This window comes from Saccopteryx bilineata, chromosome 1, assembly GCF_036850765.1.
Source record: "Saccopteryx bilineata isolate mSacBil1 chromosome 1, mSacBil1_pri_phased_curated, whole genome shotgun sequence".
Classification (NCBI taxonomy): domain Eukaryota; kingdom Metazoa; phylum Chordata; class Mammalia; order Chiroptera; family Emballonuridae; genus Saccopteryx; species Saccopteryx bilineata.
In genome coordinates this window covers 113,456,032-113,473,765 of record NC_089490.1, presented here as the reverse complement: position 1 = coordinate 113,473,765, position 17,734 = coordinate 113,456,032, and the positions used below count along the sequence as shown (strand labels likewise).

Sequence of the window (17,734 nt, the reverse complement as noted above, 5' to 3'; positions counted from 1 at the left end):
GTACAACTTCAATTGTTCTGAATTTGCTGATGTTGTTTTTGTGGCCCAACATATGGTCAATTCTTGAGAATGATCCATGTACACTGGAGAAAAATGTATACTCAGTCACTTTGGGATGAAATGTCCTGTAGATGTCTATCATATCCAGATGCTCTAGTGTTTTGTTGAAGGCCACTATGTCTTTGTTGATTCTCTGTTTGGATGACCGATCTAGAGCCGTCAGCGGTGTATTGAGGTCTCCAAGTATGATTGTATTTTTGTCAGTTTTTGTTTTAAGGTCAATAAGTAGCTGTCTTATATATTTTGGTGCTCCTTGGTTTGGTGCATATATATTAAGAATTGTTATGTCTTCTTGATTCAGTGTCCCCTTAGCCATTATGAAATGGCCATTTTTATCTCTGAGTACTTTTCCTGTCTTGTAGTCAGCATTATCCGATATGAGTATTGCTACACCTGCTTTTTTTTGGATGTTATTTGCTTGGAGTATTGTTTTCCAGCCTTTCACTTTGAATTTGTTTTTATCCTTGTTACTTAGATGAGTTTCCTGTAGGCAGCATACAGTTGGATTTTCTTTTTTAATCCATTCTGCTACTCTGTGCCTTTTTATTGGTGAGTTTAATCCATTTACATTTAGTGTAATTATTGATACTTGTGAGTTCCCTATTGCCATTTTATATCTTGCTTTCTGTTAGTTTTGTGTCTTGTGTGATCCTTCTCTTTCGTTTTTCTATCTTTTGTTTTTATTTGGTTGTATTCCATACATCTTTCCTCTGTTGCTATCTTTTTTATCTCATGTGCTTCTGTGGTGGTTTTTTCAATGGTGGTTACCTTTGAGTAATGAAAAGGGTCCCTACCCTGTTCATTGTAGCGAACTATTTTGTGAGTACTTTTGCACTCCATCGTCCTTTGCTACTGTTAATCTCCATCTTCTCCCCCTCTTTCTTTTTGTTGTTGTCACAGTTTAAATTTGGTTTTATTGTGTTCTTCTTGGAGCTTTTACTTGTGGCTCTGTTTTTTTTTTGTTCTTTGTATCTGATTGGAGAACCCCCTTTAGTAATTCCTGGAGTGGGGGTTTTCTGATGATAAATTCCCTCATCTTTTCTGTATCTGTGAATGTTTTTATTTCTCCTTCATATTTGAAGGATAGCTTTGATGGGTATAGTATTCGTGGCTGAAAGTTTCTCTCTTTCAGGACTTCAAATATTGGGGTCCACTCTCTTCTAGCTTGTAGAGTTTCTGCTGAGAAATCTGATGATAATCTAATGGGCCTTCCTTTATATGTTGTATTCTTCTTTTCCCTGGCTGCCTTGAGAATTTTTTCTTTGCTGTTGGTTTGTGTCAATTTCATTATGATATGCCTTGGAGTAGGTTTGTTGGGGTTAAGAAAACTCGGTGTTCTGTTTGCTTCTTGAATTTGAGGCTTTAGTTCTTTCCACAGGCTTGGGAAGTTCTCATCTATTATTTGTTTGAGTATGTTCTCCATTCCATTTTCTCTCTCTTCTCCCTCTGATATACCTATTGTTCTTATGTTATTCTTTTTGATGGAGTCAGATAATTCTTGTAGGGCTATCTCATTTTTTTTTAATTTTTGAGTCTCTTTCTTCTTCTCTCTGTTGTGCCTCAAGTTGCTTGTCTTCTATTTCACTAATCCTCTCTTCTATCTGACCTGTTCTATTAGCTAAGCTTGTTACTTCGTTTTTCAGCTCATGAATTGAGTTTTTCATCTCTGTTTGATTTGTCTTTATAGTTTCAATTTCTTTGGACATATATTCTTTGTGTTCATTGAGTTGTTTTCTGAGCTCCCTAAATTGCCTTTCTGTGTTTTCTTGTATATCTCGGAGGATTTTTAGTATTTCTATCTTGAATTCTCTGTCATTTAGCTCCAAGGTTTCCAATATATTAAATTTTTTCTCCATAGATTTTTCCTCATCTAGCTGTGTTACCTCTCTTTCTTTTGTATCCATGATATTCGATTTTCTCTTCCTTAAGGCATCTGAGGGTGGTTTTGTTGATAGTATTAATGAGATTTAATAAAGAATAAAAAGTTAAAAAAATCAAAAATCAAAAAGAGTTGTTTTTTTTTAAAAAAAATTAATAACGAAATAAAGAAAAATAAAATAATAATTTTTTAAAAAAGGAAATTATTTCCCCCCTCCTTTTTTCCTCTCCTCTCCCCTTTTTCTTGAGAAAATCTTGTGGTGAACTGTGAATTATAACAAACAATGCCTGTGATGGAGGTCCTGAATTGGGGAAAAGTAATAAAGGGGCAAAAAAAAAAAAAAAAAGGAAAAAAAAAAAAGGGGGGGGCGGTATGGACCCACAAAAAGCAAATAAGGAAAAAATTTGGGTCAAGAATAAAATGATTTGCTTTTAGGTGTTGGTGTTGTCTAAGAGTTATGATGAGAGGAATAAGAGAACAGAAAAATGAGGGGATAAATTAAAAAAATACTATTGTATTTAGTGGAACAAGAACTAGATAATATGGAGAGCCAGGGATGGGAGCACTGCTAGTGAGTTAAAAAGGTGAAGTAAAAAAACCCCAAAATGCCACAAACATAAGTTTGAGTCCCAGATAAGATAATTTGTTTGTTATTGAGGTTTGAATGAGAGGAGATGTAAAGGAGAAAGGAAGAAACTAATATAGAGGGAGAAAAGAAAGAGAGAGAGAGAAAAAAAGAGGGAACCAGTAAAAGAAGAAAAAAGAAAGGAGAGAGAGAGAGTTAAGGGTTTTGGAGTGCAACCCTCATAGAGAGAAAGGAAGAGGAGAAAAAAGATAATGGGAGATGTAACACTTATGGGTAGTGTAGTTCAAGGAGAGGAGAGAGTAAGACCGGCAGAGAGTTAATCGGCCAAATTGGAGGAGGAAAAAAGTATCAAGAATGAAGATAAGAGAAACAAACGAACAAATATAATAAAATGGGATAGGTTATAAAGTCTGCAGATTATTCTTGATTTTGAGAGGTTATCTTCTTGTTTTTTCTTTTCTCTCCCTCTTCATGGTCGGTGACTCTGTACCTCAGGTTCTGCCCCTTTGGCACGCTCAGGTAGAGGTTTGCAGTTGATAAGTCTCTATGGCAATGTCATGTATTGTGCTTTAGTCTCGTTGGGAGTCAAGGCTCATTAGCTTTCATAGGCTCTGACAGTGAGAGAGTCCGTGTTCCTGGAGCCTTTCTCCTAGTCTTTCCTTCCTCAATTAGTAGCCTGATAATCCAGCTATGGGGTTGTTGCTGCCTCTGCCTGGATAGTAAGAGGTTCAAAGAGCTGGCAACTCCCCACTCTATTTCCACTCAGCACAGGGCTCTGGGTAAGGCTCAGTCATTCAGAGCTGCTAGCATAATCAGGCGGGCTTTCCGCCCACTCAAAGACCTCTGGCTCTGCCACTCTGTCCGGTAACACAGGCGGGCACCCACTTCCGGGGTGCTTGGAGGAAACTCTCATTCACTATCTGCGCGCGCAGACCAGGATATCCGGCCAGTAGTCTCACGCTCTGAGTGAAACCCCCAACCGCATGGAAATTTGCAGCGCTGGAATTCGCTCTCGCTCCGTCCCCGTGCGCGGCTTTTGCAAGGCGCTGGAGCGGCCCGAGATTCCGCTTTTGCCCACACAAAGGCCCCTGACTCTGCCCCTCTGTGCGATAACACGGGCGCGCCCTGCTGAGGCACTCGGAGGAATCGCTCACTACCTATCTGCGCGCGCACACCAGGATATGAGGCCGGCCGCGTTTCCCTGAGTGAAACCCTCACCAGCACAGAAAATTTCCACCGTTGGAATTAGTTCTCGCTCCCTCCCGTGCGCGGCTTTCCCAGGGCGCTGGGGCTGCCCAGAGATTCTGCTTTCGGCCCACAGAAAGGCCTCTGACCCTGCCTCTCTGTGGGGCAACATGGACACCCACTTCTGGGGCTTAGGAAGAGATCTCTCGCCCACTAACTGCGCACCAACCAGGAGAACGGGTAAAATGGCTGCCCCGCTTGTCTTTCTTTGTTTGGGTTTGGCGCGAGTGTTAGCTTGTATTGCCCGGCTTGCCACAGGAACAGTTTTTCCTCCGCTAGGATCTCCGTGCCACAGCCTGGTTCGGCCTTTTGTGCGCGGCCTAGATGTATTCACCCCCTTTGCCCGCCTCAGTTTCTATATTCACAGTTACCAGAGAAAGCCGCCCTGTTTAGGTTAGTGAGGAAGGCGGAGCATTTCTTACTCCCTATTTCCTTCAGGATTTGGTTATATATTTAGCCAATTTTTCACTCGACCATACCTTCGGGTGTATTGTGAAGCATCTGGAGGCTCCAAGTATAGGTTTTTCTGTTTCTGGTTGAAGATCTTGTTGAGTTTTGGGGGAGATTTATCGGTATCGCTTCCTACTCCGCCATTACTCTGACGTCATCTCGAGCCTGATATATTTTTCAAAGGGAAAATGGAGAAGGTGCCAGTAAAGATGTCCTCAGCTGGCGTGAAGACACGTTAACTCCTTATTCACCAGGGGTGCCAAAGTAGTACCGAGTCTGAGAAATACTGACGCTCAACTGTGTTGTGTGCTGCATGAGAATACATTAACCAGTAAGGAGGGTACCTTGAATTATTTTGAGTATAATAAATGTATCTACATTTGTGCTATTAAATTCATTCGTTCATTCATATTGAGAGCCTACTAAGTGCCAGATACTGCTCTAGGCACTAGAAAGACAACAGTAAAGAAAACAAAGATCTTGTCCTTTGTATCACTTACATTCTAAAAGAGGTGGGAGGAATAAAATAAGCTAAAAAGGCAATTCTATACAATATTAGAAGGTGTTAACTGCAGCAGAAAATAATAAAGCAGAGAAAGGAGATAGTGAGTGTTGGCAAAGGAGTTGCAACTGTAAATCATGTGGCCACAGAGGCCTCGTGAGAAAACCATCAAGTCTCAGCTGAAGTTAGTAAGGAAGCGGTAGATATTGGGGGGCTTTCTGAGCAGAGGGAAGAGCAGATGGAGACAGGAGCCTGCCTGTTGTTTCCCTGGAGCTATGAGGAGGCCAGGGGAGCTGCTGAGGGGCAGAGGAAGGAGAAGAGTATGAGATGAGATGGTGGAGATGAGCTTGACTCTGCCCCTTCCTCTCCTGCCTTCTTCTGAATTGGATTCTGCCAAGGCTTCCCTTTGGGTGTCATTTTCATATATTCCTCCCATGATATTCTCCCTGAAAACAGGCCAGACCCTTAGTCATTTCCCAGTGCATGCCCCGCTCCAGCCTCTCTGTTCTTCAAGCCTATGCTTGAGCTGCATAACAAGACCTAGTGTTGTGGTGTGCACCTCCCACCTTTGCACCTCTGACCGTTCAGTGTGCTCTACAGCAGGGGTTGGGAAGGAACCTTTTTGGCTGAGAGAGCCAGGAACGCCACATATTTTAAAATGTAATTCTGTTAGAGCCATACAACAACCTATGTATGTTATGCATTATCCAATAAAAATTTGGTGTTGTCCCGGAGGATAGCTGTGATTGGCTCCAGCCACCCGCAACCATGAACATGAGCGGTAGGAAATGAATGGATTGTAATACATGAGAATGTTTCATATTTTTAACATTATTTTTTTTATTAAAGATTTGTCTGTGAGCCAGATGCAGCCATCAAAAGAGCCACATCTGGCTCGCGAGCCATAGGTTCCCGACCCCTGCTCTACAGTATGACTTCTCTCTATGCACCAGCTGTGACCCATGTATGAACATTCTTTTCGGCTACAGTGAAGACACCGTGCTTGGCTCCCTCTGCATCTTAGCTTATCCCACTACTCCCACCCTGAGTGCCCTGCCCACAACTCTGCTTGCGTAATCACCATCAGTCTGTGGGAGGCAGCCTGACTCTGTTTCCTTTCTGCAGTCTCCCCATCACCCTCCTCCCATAGTGATCTCTGCTCCCTCTAGACTTCCATTGCCTGCACTTCCCTTACATCCCGTTTGGAACTTGGCACTCTCATTTAATCGTAGGATTTTTCTATTCCACATATGGTGGTTGATCATCTGTTCTATATATATAGAACTCTGTGATGTGTTTTACAGTGAAGTGTGAGGACCCTGCATTTGAATCCTTGCTCTGCTAGCTTGTAGCTGAATGGCCTTGTTCAAATTCCATACCTCTCTGTGCATCAGCTGCCTTGTCTGTTAAATCAAGGTAATAACACCTCTTCCATAGGGTTAATGGGAAGATTAATGTGTTACTTAATGCGTGGTACATTAACACAGAAGTGCTAGCTGCTGCTGTCATTCTATTATCATTGTCATTTCCAACAGAATTGTACTTAGGGATTATATCTGTTGCCTCATTTCCTTTCAGAAATTCATTTCAGAGCTCAGTGACTTATGCATGGATTATACCCATTAAATGTATGTTGATGGTGATACTTTATGGCCAGACATAAAGTATTTGCAAACACCTACAACTTGAGGGTACAGGTTATGTCATAGTAAAGTCAATATAGGAATAAAACAACTTGCTCTACTAGCTCAGCAACCAGCCTCAGCTTGCATGAACTGTGATGCCATTATCTGACTCTATGAAATATTTTAGAAAATATTTATTAAGGCCTGTGTATCTGTAAGAAATAATTGCTTTACTATGAAGAAAACTGATGATAAACTACATTCCAGAAATCTGAAGAACTGATGTTTTATTTTCTACGAGCTCTTGTCTTGGCCACAGCAGGAACGGTAGTGACAGGAGAAGAGGAGGTTCCATCCCTCTGTCACCTCTTCTCCTCTGGAGCCTGTGAGAGGAACCCCAGCCTCACTCGCCTCTCTGAGAGGTGAGGGCTCCTTCCCCAGCAGCACAGCATCCAGAATGGTGAAGACGCACTCACTGGGCTTCGCACAGCCCAGTACAGGTTTCTTCACACGCAGATTTGGCTGTGCCTGCCCCTGGGGTCAACCAGAGCACTAGTATGAATAATAAGAGACAAACGAACTGAAATGACTAGGGAATGTAGTGCTCACTCTATGGGTCACTCACTTTCTGGCGGTAACAAAATGGCATCAGGTTCCCCCGGGCCCCAGGAAGAAAACTGAGTTAATTTGAGCAATGTTATTTTATACCTGTATCTTATAAATATATCCAGCAGTTGTTTTCACAACTCAGTCATCTACTTTGAATGGATTTGAACAATATTCTCTCCCAAAAATAATATATAATGAAATGTAATTAATTCCCACCTCCACCCCTAATTATAACACTCATGAAAGTGGAGAGTCTGACTTTCTAATCTGTGGCTGTAGCCGCAGCCAGGCTGTTCCATGGGCAGGGTCCTGGGTGCCATCCTGGGCACCAGCTTTTTAAATGGAGGATTTATAATAAAATGTTATATCTTATTTCTCCTTTTCTAACATAGTTCAAATTTAGTTTCAAAGTTTCTTAAGTCACTCAGTTAATATCTGGTGGAACTCAGATTTGAGCTTAGATCTTTTGAGCCCTCGCCTTGTATTTAATTACTGATAATGATAAGTTTTATCATTAAATTGCCCTTTCTATGTAAGCACAGACTACCTCCTTTTAGCCATCTGTTCTGAGTATTTATGGCCATGGAACAGTGAGGAAGATCCTGCCTTCAAAAAGTCTGCTTTTTGTGTCCTGGTCTAACCTTCTTCTTCCCCCTTTGGGCAAACGAAAGATCATGACAGGAGAGGAGGGAGGCCGCCTCCTCCAGCCACTGCCTCCTGTCTTCAGACATTGCTCAGTCTGAAGTCACTCACACGTACCTACTTCATCCCAGTTAGGCTGTAGGATATTATTATGGGATGACTGAGTAGCAGACAGAATAATAAGAGTTACTGTACCTCCTTTATAGTTAATGGGAAAATTGAGGAGATCTAATGAGAAAAGGAATGAAAAACATGATTCATTATGGGATGGGGGGGGGGAGGACATATGACCCAGCACTCCCACTCCTGGCTGTTACCTTAAAGAAATGAGGATTTATGTTCATACAAAAACCCACAATGAATGTTATATCTGCTCTAGTTATATTTACCCCAAACTGAAAGTAACCTATGTGTCCTCCCATGAGTAAACAGATAAGCAAACTGATACATTCACACATTGGAGTTCAACTCAGCAATCAAAGGGAACGACCTGCGGATCCATGCAGAACGTGGATGCGTCTCACGGGCATTATAAGTGAAAAAGCCCATTTCCAAAGGTCACACACTGTGTGACTCCACTTATATGACGTTCTGGAAAAGACAAAACTATGGGGCTAAACAACAGATCACCGGTTGCCAGAGGTTAAAGGTCAGGGGAAGGTGACTGTAAGCCCAGGAGAGTTTTGGGGGTGATGGGATTGTTCTGTGTGCGACTATGGTGTGGGCACAAGATTCTATACATGGTTAATGGGGAGTTAGTGTTTAATATATATATCGACTCAGTCAGGGACAATGCAGAGTCCTGCAGATGGTGGCACAGCAGCGTGAATGTACTGAATGCCACTGAGCTGTATGCCTCGAAATATTTAACATGGCAAATTTTACATTATCTTTATTTTTATCACAATTTAAATGAATGGGAGAATAAGTAGAATAACAAAATTCAGAGAACTGTACATAAAAATAGTCAATAATTTAAAAGTGTCATGAAAACAGAGGGGACTAATGGGGATGGTAAGAATAGGGAGAGTGCTGGGTGGCTCAAACAGGGTCGCCCGGAATCCTGAGCTGCAGCCACCTGCTCATAATTGGTAGTACAGGCAGAAAGCGGAACTCACATCCCGAGCTGAGAATGAAGTAGCATTTGGGCGCAGATTCTTTTTGTGATTCAAATGTAAAAGCAGGAGTAATGGAATGAATATTAATGTATTGCATTGTCAAGCTTTGAAGACAAAAGCCCCCAGATTCTGTGTCTCATGCGGATGGACCCTGCAAACAGGATGTACAATATCTGACTCTACAAGGTCATAGCTCCAATTCGTCCTAATCTGCATGGGCTATTGGGCTCTGACTAAATGAGAAGAGCCTTTTTTTCAAGGGACCATCTCCCCAGGAGGCCACCTCTGGCCCTCTGCTTTCGTTTGTGGTGCTGTCAGTCACAAGATCTACCTTCGATTAACCTCCTTAGAGCCAGTACAAAGGCCTGGATGCCATCAGTAGTTAGGGGAGTTTTTGTTCAGTTTTCAGAACTGATTCTTTCTCCAGGCTCTTTTTAACACACATGCAAAAAACAAACAAACAAAAAAACAACCACTCAACACTGTCAGAATCCTTCAGTTGCTTCTGATAATAATGAGATGATGATGACAACATTAATAATAATGATAATGATAGCAATAATAGCTAATATAGTGAGTGTACTTACGTGCCAAGCTCTGTGCTAACACTTTGCCCAGATTAACTAGTTGAATACTATGAACCTTATTAGGTAGGTACTGTTATTAGTCCATTGTACAAATGTGGCAGTTGGGGCCCAGAAAAGTTAAATGAGTTGCTTCAGGTCACACAGCTATCAAGCAGTGGAGCTGGAGGTTTGGCCCCAGAGGCCCTGCTGCTTCTTATCCCCTCCAGCACAAATTCTCATCCTCTTTGTACAGAATTGAACTCCCTTGTGATCCAGGCCCTGCCCACTCCTCGGCCATGGCAACCTCATCAAGCTCTTGCAATGACAAGCTCTCATGGTCTCTGGGCACGCCCAAATTCCTGCCCTGTCCTGTCTGTACAGACTCTTGTCTCCATCTAGAAACCTCTTTGTTCCTCTTGTCTAGTTGGAAAACTCTTCTTTCACATCTTAGCCTCTGTGACCCTGTCAGGACAGCACCCTTGGCTCTGTGCACCCACTGCTGCATGGGCACATTGCTCCTTTGCACCGATGACATTGCTCACTGCACCCTGGCCACTCCAAGCTCGTCCGCTTGTCAGGCCCTTGTGTTTGCTGTCCCCCAGGTCCCATACATACCCCCCCAATCTTTGCATATCTGGTTCCTTCTCGTCATTCAGTTCTCTGTACAGATGTTACTTTCTCAGAGAAACCTTTTCAGGACAGCGAGTCTAATCACTCTCCATTCTGTGTAATAGCTGTTTGCATTTCTTCATGGTGCTTCCTTTTCACTATTTGAAGTCATCTGGCTTCCAATTATCTACTGGAACTACTCTGGCACTTAGTGGCTTAAAGAGAAATCACTCATTGTATTCCACAATTTTGCAGGTCAGGTCAGATGTTTGGGCAAAATTTGACTGAGTGATTCTTCTCTTTCACGTGGTACCTGTTGAGGTCACTCAGTATTCAGCTGGTGGCTGGGCTGAGCCAAAAGGTCCAAGATGGCTTTACTCTCTAATGTCTGGAGCCCTGGCTGGAAGGGCTGGGAGGCTAGGCTCAGGTGGGACTATAGACAGGTAGTGACTTAGCATGGTGGCCTTGGGGTTGCTGGACTTCTTAGAGAGCGGACTGCTTCCCTCAGGGCGAGGTTGCAAGTGGCACAGGTGAAAACTTCAAAGCTTTCTGTGACCAAACCTCAGAAGTCTCAGTTTCTTCTGCACAGGCTATTGGTCAAACAAGTCACCAAGGCCAGGGCAGAATTAAGGAGCGATGACACAGACCTTGCCTCTTGATGTGAGGAGGGACAAAGACTGTGACTGACTTTAGTCCACTACATTAAAATTTTAAAACTTGAAAAAAACAGGCTTATCTGTATCCCTTATTTATAATGTGAATTCCCTAAAGGCAGGACTTTGTTCTGTAATACTGCGCCCTCAGCACCCAGAAAAGTACCTGCACAGGATTGATGCCAGTAGATACTTGCAGATGTTTGGATGGACTGAAGAATAAATCAATGGTAAATGAATTAATGAAAAACTAAAGGAATAAAAAAAAATGAATGACTGTTTAGATCTCTGACACTCTGGTATAGAAACTTCTTAAAAACGGATTCTGATTGTTTTTCATCTTGTGTCCTCAGTTCCTGATACAGTCATCTACACTAATAGATGCTTGGCAAATGTTTGCCAAACGAATTAATGCATTTTAATTATTACAGTTAAAGGAGATAATATGACTTATTCCCAGCACATACATAGGTGTTGAATTAATAATGCTTATACGTAGGAAAAGCAGCTTATATATTTATTTAATAAATGAAATGAAATGGACCTGATTCCCACTTCCTTGACTTCTGCCCCTCTTCCTTTCTCTCAGTAAGAGGCTGTGTCAGTCTCTCTAGGAAGAAGTCAGCAGCTCTAACAGCCCAGAGCCCTCCGGCCTGATCGTCTTTTTTGGGGCGAAGCAGGGACCTTTAATCCTGGCATCTTTCTCCTTGCATGACTACCAGGACTGATTCACTCTTCCATCATTGAGATGGGGGTTGGGACAGTGATCAAAAGCTCACATCAGAGGTTTGGATTTGACTCCCTACTGATGTCTGGGAGGATCAATGAGATTACAATTCTCTTAATATTCTGGCATTGTTTTGCCCTTGTGCTTACAGTAAGTGCTGAAAGCCACGTGTTGGATCCAGGGGGAGCGTGGGGGTTGGTGTTTGATAAACCATTAATCCCGAGTAAGCAGAGGTAGGACTCATGGGCTGGCAGCTGTGCCTGCAGTGGAAAGACTCAGCTCCTGGGGTCAAGTCCTCCACATCACCACATGGCCTCAAATAATTTACTTGGCCTCATTAGAGCTTCAATTTTCCCCTCTGTGAAATGGGACTAATCCATCAGTTACTTTCCTTTTTGTGTTTTTGTTTCCTTATCTAAATCTTTGGTTTTTTTATAATCCTAATCTGGGTGACTCCAAAAAAAGATTCCAAGTATAGGTCTACTGGAAAGTTCTGTCAGTTTCTATCACAAGTTTCGACACGTAAGCACATGTTTATTTGGCGCATGTGTGCCTCTCTATTTTTATCACTTAATGCATACATACTGATGTAGCAAATTAACTAAAACAAAATTGATTCACGTTAGTCTTATGTGTAAAGCAATAGTGTACCCATGGCTACCGAATAAGTTCATTTACGCCACTGTAATTTTTATGAATTTCAGTAAGGAAGAAATGCTACAGAAGCATGTCTGTCGCATCCACCATATTCCCCGGACTTAGCACCCTCTGACTATCACTTGTTTTTGTCCTTACAAAATTTTTTGAAGGGCAAAAAATTCAAAAATGAAGAAGATATCAAACAAGCACTGGTTCAATTTTTCACATCAAAAGATAAAACATTTTTCAAAAATGGGATATACAAATTGCCCTCACGCTGGCAAGAAATCATTAATAATAATGGCAATTATATTATTTAATAAAGTTTACTGATGGTAAGAAAAATTTGTATTTTGTTTTATTCCAAAAACGGACAGAACTTTCCGGTAGACCTTATATAAGGAAGTCTTATTTTGGCCACAAGTAATAATAAGGTGTACTGTATCTGAGTTTCAGTTTTATATAACGCATGTGAATGAAATTATATGGTTCTCAGATTTTCTTGCCTGACTTATTTGGCTTAACATGATATTCTCAAAGGCCACCCATGTTGTATCAAATGTAAGTATTTCATAATTTCTTATGGCTGAGTAGCATTCCATCATATATATGTACCACATCGTCCTTATCCAATCATCTACAAAGGACACTTTGGGTTGTTCCCATGCCTTGGCTACTGTGAATCATGCTGCTGTGAACAGAAGGCTGTATATATATTTGTATATTTGTGAATAAATGTTTTCAAATTTTTCAGGTAGATATCCAGAAGAGGGGTTGCTGGGTTGTATAGTAGTTCTAGTCTTCATTTTTTTTTTTTTTTTTTTTTCTGAAGCTGGAAACAGGGAGAGACAGTCAGACAGACTCCCGACTGGGATCCACCTGGCACGCCCACCAGGGGCGACGCTCTGCCCACCAGGGGGCGATGCTCTGCCACTCCGGGGCTTCGCTCTGCCGCGACCAGAGCCACTCTAGCGCCTGGGGCAGAGGCCAAGAAGCCATCCCCAGCGACCGGGCCATCCTTGCTCCAATAGAGCCTTGGCTGTGGGAGGGGAAGAGAGAGACAGAGAGGAAGTAGGGGGTGGGGGTGGAGAAGCAAATGGGCGCTTCTCCTATGTGCCCTGGCCGGGAATCGAACCTGGGTCCCCCGCACACCAGGCCGATGCTCTACCGCTGAACCAACTGGCCAGGGCCTCTATTCTTCATTTTTTGAAGAACCACCATACTGTTCTCCATAGTGGCTGTGTCAGTGTACATTCTCTTCCTTCTTCACAACCTCCCAACACTTGTCAGTACTAGTTTTATTGATAATATGAGGTGATATGTCATTGTAATGTTGATTTGTATTTCCCTAATAGAAGCTGAGCATCTTTACATATATTTGTGGGAAGTCAGAGGGAAGAGGGATGGGGTACTGAAGGGTAAAAGGGACCAGATATATGGTGACAGAAGGTGCTTTGACGTTGAGTTGTGGACACACAATGTAACATACAGATTGTGTATCCTAGAAATATACACATGAAAGCTATACAATCTTATTAACCAATATCACCCCAATAAATTTAATAAAGTATTATATAAAATTCCTTATTTTAAAATCAGACTTGAGCTTTTTAATAAACTGCTGGTCTCCTTGGTGTATTGCATTTCAAAGTGTTTTTAAAAATGATTTCTTGGGGTCCTCCCTGCTAAATGGATTTTAAGACTTCTGCTTCTTGACAGTACTAAATTTTTGTCCTTCCCAAAGCCCCAGAGAGCATTGATTGCCTCTCAGGTTAAAGAAGTGCCATATAATGCCTCACGGCTTGGGGTGAGTTTTATTGCAGGGCATTTATCGGAAGCATCAAGGTATTTGGAAGATTATTTTTAAACGCCTATGTTGTATTTAAACCTCACCAACGGGGACAAGAATTTTCAAAGAAAAAGGCAGGCTCGCTTCTGCTTCTGCTTTGACTAATTCTGGGGCAATGGTCCCTGCTGGTCCCCAGACTGGCCTAGTTTAAGGAACAAATTAGAGAACAAGAGTTTTCAATCTTAAGGAACATTGCCTAACATAAGACAATTTTAGAGATTAGAACTTCATTCTTAGAAAAGCAGTTAATAATTTTGAGACTCTAACATGTGCCAAATATTATGATAAGTGGTTTTCTATATATCTTATTCATTAAAAATAATACTTCCAGGAAAATGGGGCCCGTGTTCACACAGCTGATACAGGGCTGGAATTCACAAGTCTAATTCATTTGCCTTCAAGACCAGTGTTTTCCATAGGACTATGCCCGCCATTTCCCGGTGCTGACTGGTTTCTCTGGTTGTTTTCTTATGGAAGGTGCTTTAACTATAAGTCTTCTTATGTTCTTATTTAATTCCTTTAATTTTTTAATTGCTTTTATTTATTTCAAATATTTTCTCCCAATCACTGGCTTGTTCTGTTTGTTTGTTTTTTTTTTCTTTGTAGTATGTTTTATTGTTTGCAATTATTTTGTATTTGTCTGATATACTACCTCAGGGTCTCAGACAAAAATGAAATTTGAAGTTTAAAACCTAGTTTAGAATATTTTAATGTATGCACTTCATAGAACCACAACATGCATTTTTTAAAAAAGCATTTGATCTTAATTACAGTGCTTTCCTTTGTGTTCATTTTAAGTATAATGAAATCAATGCCATACACCTGAGGGAAAATGTATCAAACAGTGTTATTAAAGAAGCAACAAAAAAAAAAGAAAGAAAGAAAAGAAGCAACAGAACCTTTTGAGTTAGTAAGACTTTTTAAAGACTTATTGATGTTTTAAAAATTGTTTCAAACATAGTCATACTTTCCTTAAAAAAAGAAAAAAAAGCTGGAACTTTGCATTGAGTTTACTGATCTTTTCTGAACTGGACTCAGTATGTTATTCTATTTTAATAAAGCCTATTTTCAGGGCTGACAGTGGTGCATTGGGATTCTCTCAACTATAAATGAAGCAGCCTGGTTTGGACTAGATACTGACTTTCCAGCTTGGATAATCTGGGACTTGTGGGCTATGATGGCTTGTCTATTCATGAGCCTGTGTTTTTCAAAGAGAAACTCTTAATTTGATGAAATCCAGTTTATCCTGTGTGTGTGGACTGTGCTTTTGACATGTTGTATTCAAGAAATCACTGTGTATCTCAAGGTTACAAAGATTTTTCTCCTAAAAATGTTATAATTCTCAGATTTATATTTAGGTATACAATCCACTTTGAGTTAATTTCTATATATTTTGTGAGATGTGGAATGAAGTCTTTTTTTTTTTGCATATTGACATCTAATTATTTTGACATTTGTTGAAGACTATTCTCTCTCCACTGAATTACCTTTGCAATATATTATATATGTGTTGGTCTGTTGGTGGGCCCTCTATTCTGTTACAATTATCTCTTTACTATTTTTATTATAAAATCACACTTTCATGTACTGTAATAAGTCATAAAGTCAGGTAATATAAGTCCTTCAACTTGTTTTTCTTTTTCAAAGTTTTCTTGTCTAATTGAGGTCTTTTATCCTTTCTTTAGCTTTAAGTTATTTAGGCATACAGTTATAAAACAGTACCTAGAAATTTAAACATAACTTAAAATTCAAAGTTACTAAAGAGTCGTATGGAAACCTTCCATACTCTAGCTTCACCAAGGAGTGAGGCAGTCTGGGTACCAGATTTCATTTGGTGAATCAGAAATTGTTCATATACCTTAAATGGATTGCCAATTAAAAAAAAACAACTCGAATATAACAGTTTATACCAGAATTGGATTGTACGTGATTTCAAGCTTCATTGATGTTTCAGAAGATACTTTGGGCCCTAGAGTAACTTAGTCACTATGAGCATTGGTGGTCATCGTCCTCGCAAAGTGGAGAATTGCTGATTAAAGGGAGTTTATCTGCCTGCTATGGTATCTATTCTACTTTTGACTTGGAAGATACCTTTTTTCAAACATAGTAAGTGTTATAATTGACAATATGCATAACATTTTGGTATCTGTCTCTTCCGATAAAGCATGTTCCTGTTCCTCTAAACTTGCTATCTGCTGGAGACAGTGAGGAGTGCTAGTAATTAAGCCAACTGATCCCTGATAATGTTAGCCATCACTGCCACTAAGCAAATACTTGTTCTCTTTGGGCCTCAGTATCTTCATTTGTAAAATCAAAGGTTTAGACTAGTTAACTGTAAGTGGCTCATCCAACTCCAAAAATTCTTTTGCTCTTTTGTAATGTCTTCATTCACTTAAAAGTCAAAATCCTAATTAAAGAAAAATTCTTAATGGCAAAAAGCACTGTGGTAAATTAGACTGGGAGCTTTTTAAGTCAGAAAGTAATGACCTTTGATGCATCACAGATTGCCTAATACCACTGCAGGACTCTACTTTGACTGTGGTCAACTCTGAGCAATTAAGATGGCATTTATTATTCCTAGTACTGTGACAGGTTGTGGTCCATGAACCCCCATATTTTGAGAAGCTCTTGAACTTCACAGATCAAGGAAAGGAGAAAGAATGGCTCTAAGAAAATGGCTCTAAGCCCAGGCTACTTCAAAGGTTCAGAATACTCCTGAGTTGGCAGATTATATTTTCAAATGTATCTCCAAAGTACATAGATTGAGACCAAGAAAACTTTAAAAAATATCTACATTGTTTTCTATGCCAAAGCGTAACAAAGCTATTCTGGTCATATTTTATCTGTTCATTGTTATACTAATAGAATGAAAAGCTTGCAGAACATTAAGTTTACTAGGGAATACAGAGGGTAAATATGAATTAAAATAATAAAAGAAACACTTATTGAGCATGTTTGTTGAGCACTTATTCTTTACAAGGTGCTGTGTGAAGAATTTATTACACATTAAATCATTTAATCCACCTAACAATCTTGAAAATTTGACATTATTGTCTCCTTACAAATGAGAGGAGGATGCACAGAGATTTTGTGTTTCTTACACAAGGTCGCACAGTAGTAATTGGCAGAGATGATCATCAGTCTGCATCTGTCTCAATCATAGAGCTTAAATTTTTAGTGACTGCATCAGAAACTAGCTCTCATAACTTAGCTCATTTAGAGGATAATTGAATTTGGAGTATGAACTACAATGATCTAAACCAAGAACACCAAGTACTGATGGGTCACTTTTGAGTAGACTTAATGGAAGAAGGAACTCAGTGAAGATTTCCTGAGAAATTGCTTTGAGTTCCATTTTGAGATGAAGAACACGAAGTGGCCTGGAGAGAAAGGCAAGTTCATGCTGAGAGGACAGGCTACAAAATACAAATGAACAAATGATGTGATCAGGGAGCAACATACAGACTTAGTCACTGCAGGACAATAGCCAGAAATACAGCTGATGTCACGGGGTGGAAATCCAAGAGATTTCACTTTATTATGATAGGTACTAGAGAGCCAACCTCAGTTCTTAAGCAAGGCAAGGAACCTAATTAAATCTCTATTTGATTTTAAAATCTATCCTACAACTTATGCAGGATAAATATGAGTTTTAAATGCAGCAGGGAAAGTCAAGAAAAAATTTCTTAGCAAAACATACCTGATACCCAACAAATTATTTTTAGGAGTATGATGTAGCTCACCGCATCAAGGCCCTGTGGCCTTTGCAGTGCAATGACAATATATTTAGACCCCTAAATAAGAGGCCTGGAAACAGATTTTACACAAATTTCAGAAATAAGGGTGACCAGTGCACCACAGTTAAAATAACAGCATGTTTCTGTTATCATTGGTACTGTGCAGTATGCATAAATGGAGCACACAAGAGTTATAGATTAACTCTGCCTAACTCAGGGTTAGGCAGACAGAAAGCTC

At 40.4% G+C, this 17,734-nt stretch overlaps 1 protein-coding gene across 1 annotated transcript in view; it reads left to right on the top strand.

Moving 5' to 3' along the window:
- The window catches only part of GRIN2B (glutamate ionotropic receptor NMDA type subunit 2B), a 481,700-nt gene that overhangs the window by 451,949 nt on the left and 12,017 nt on the right, over positions 1–17,734 (top strand). The window lies entirely within an intron of this gene.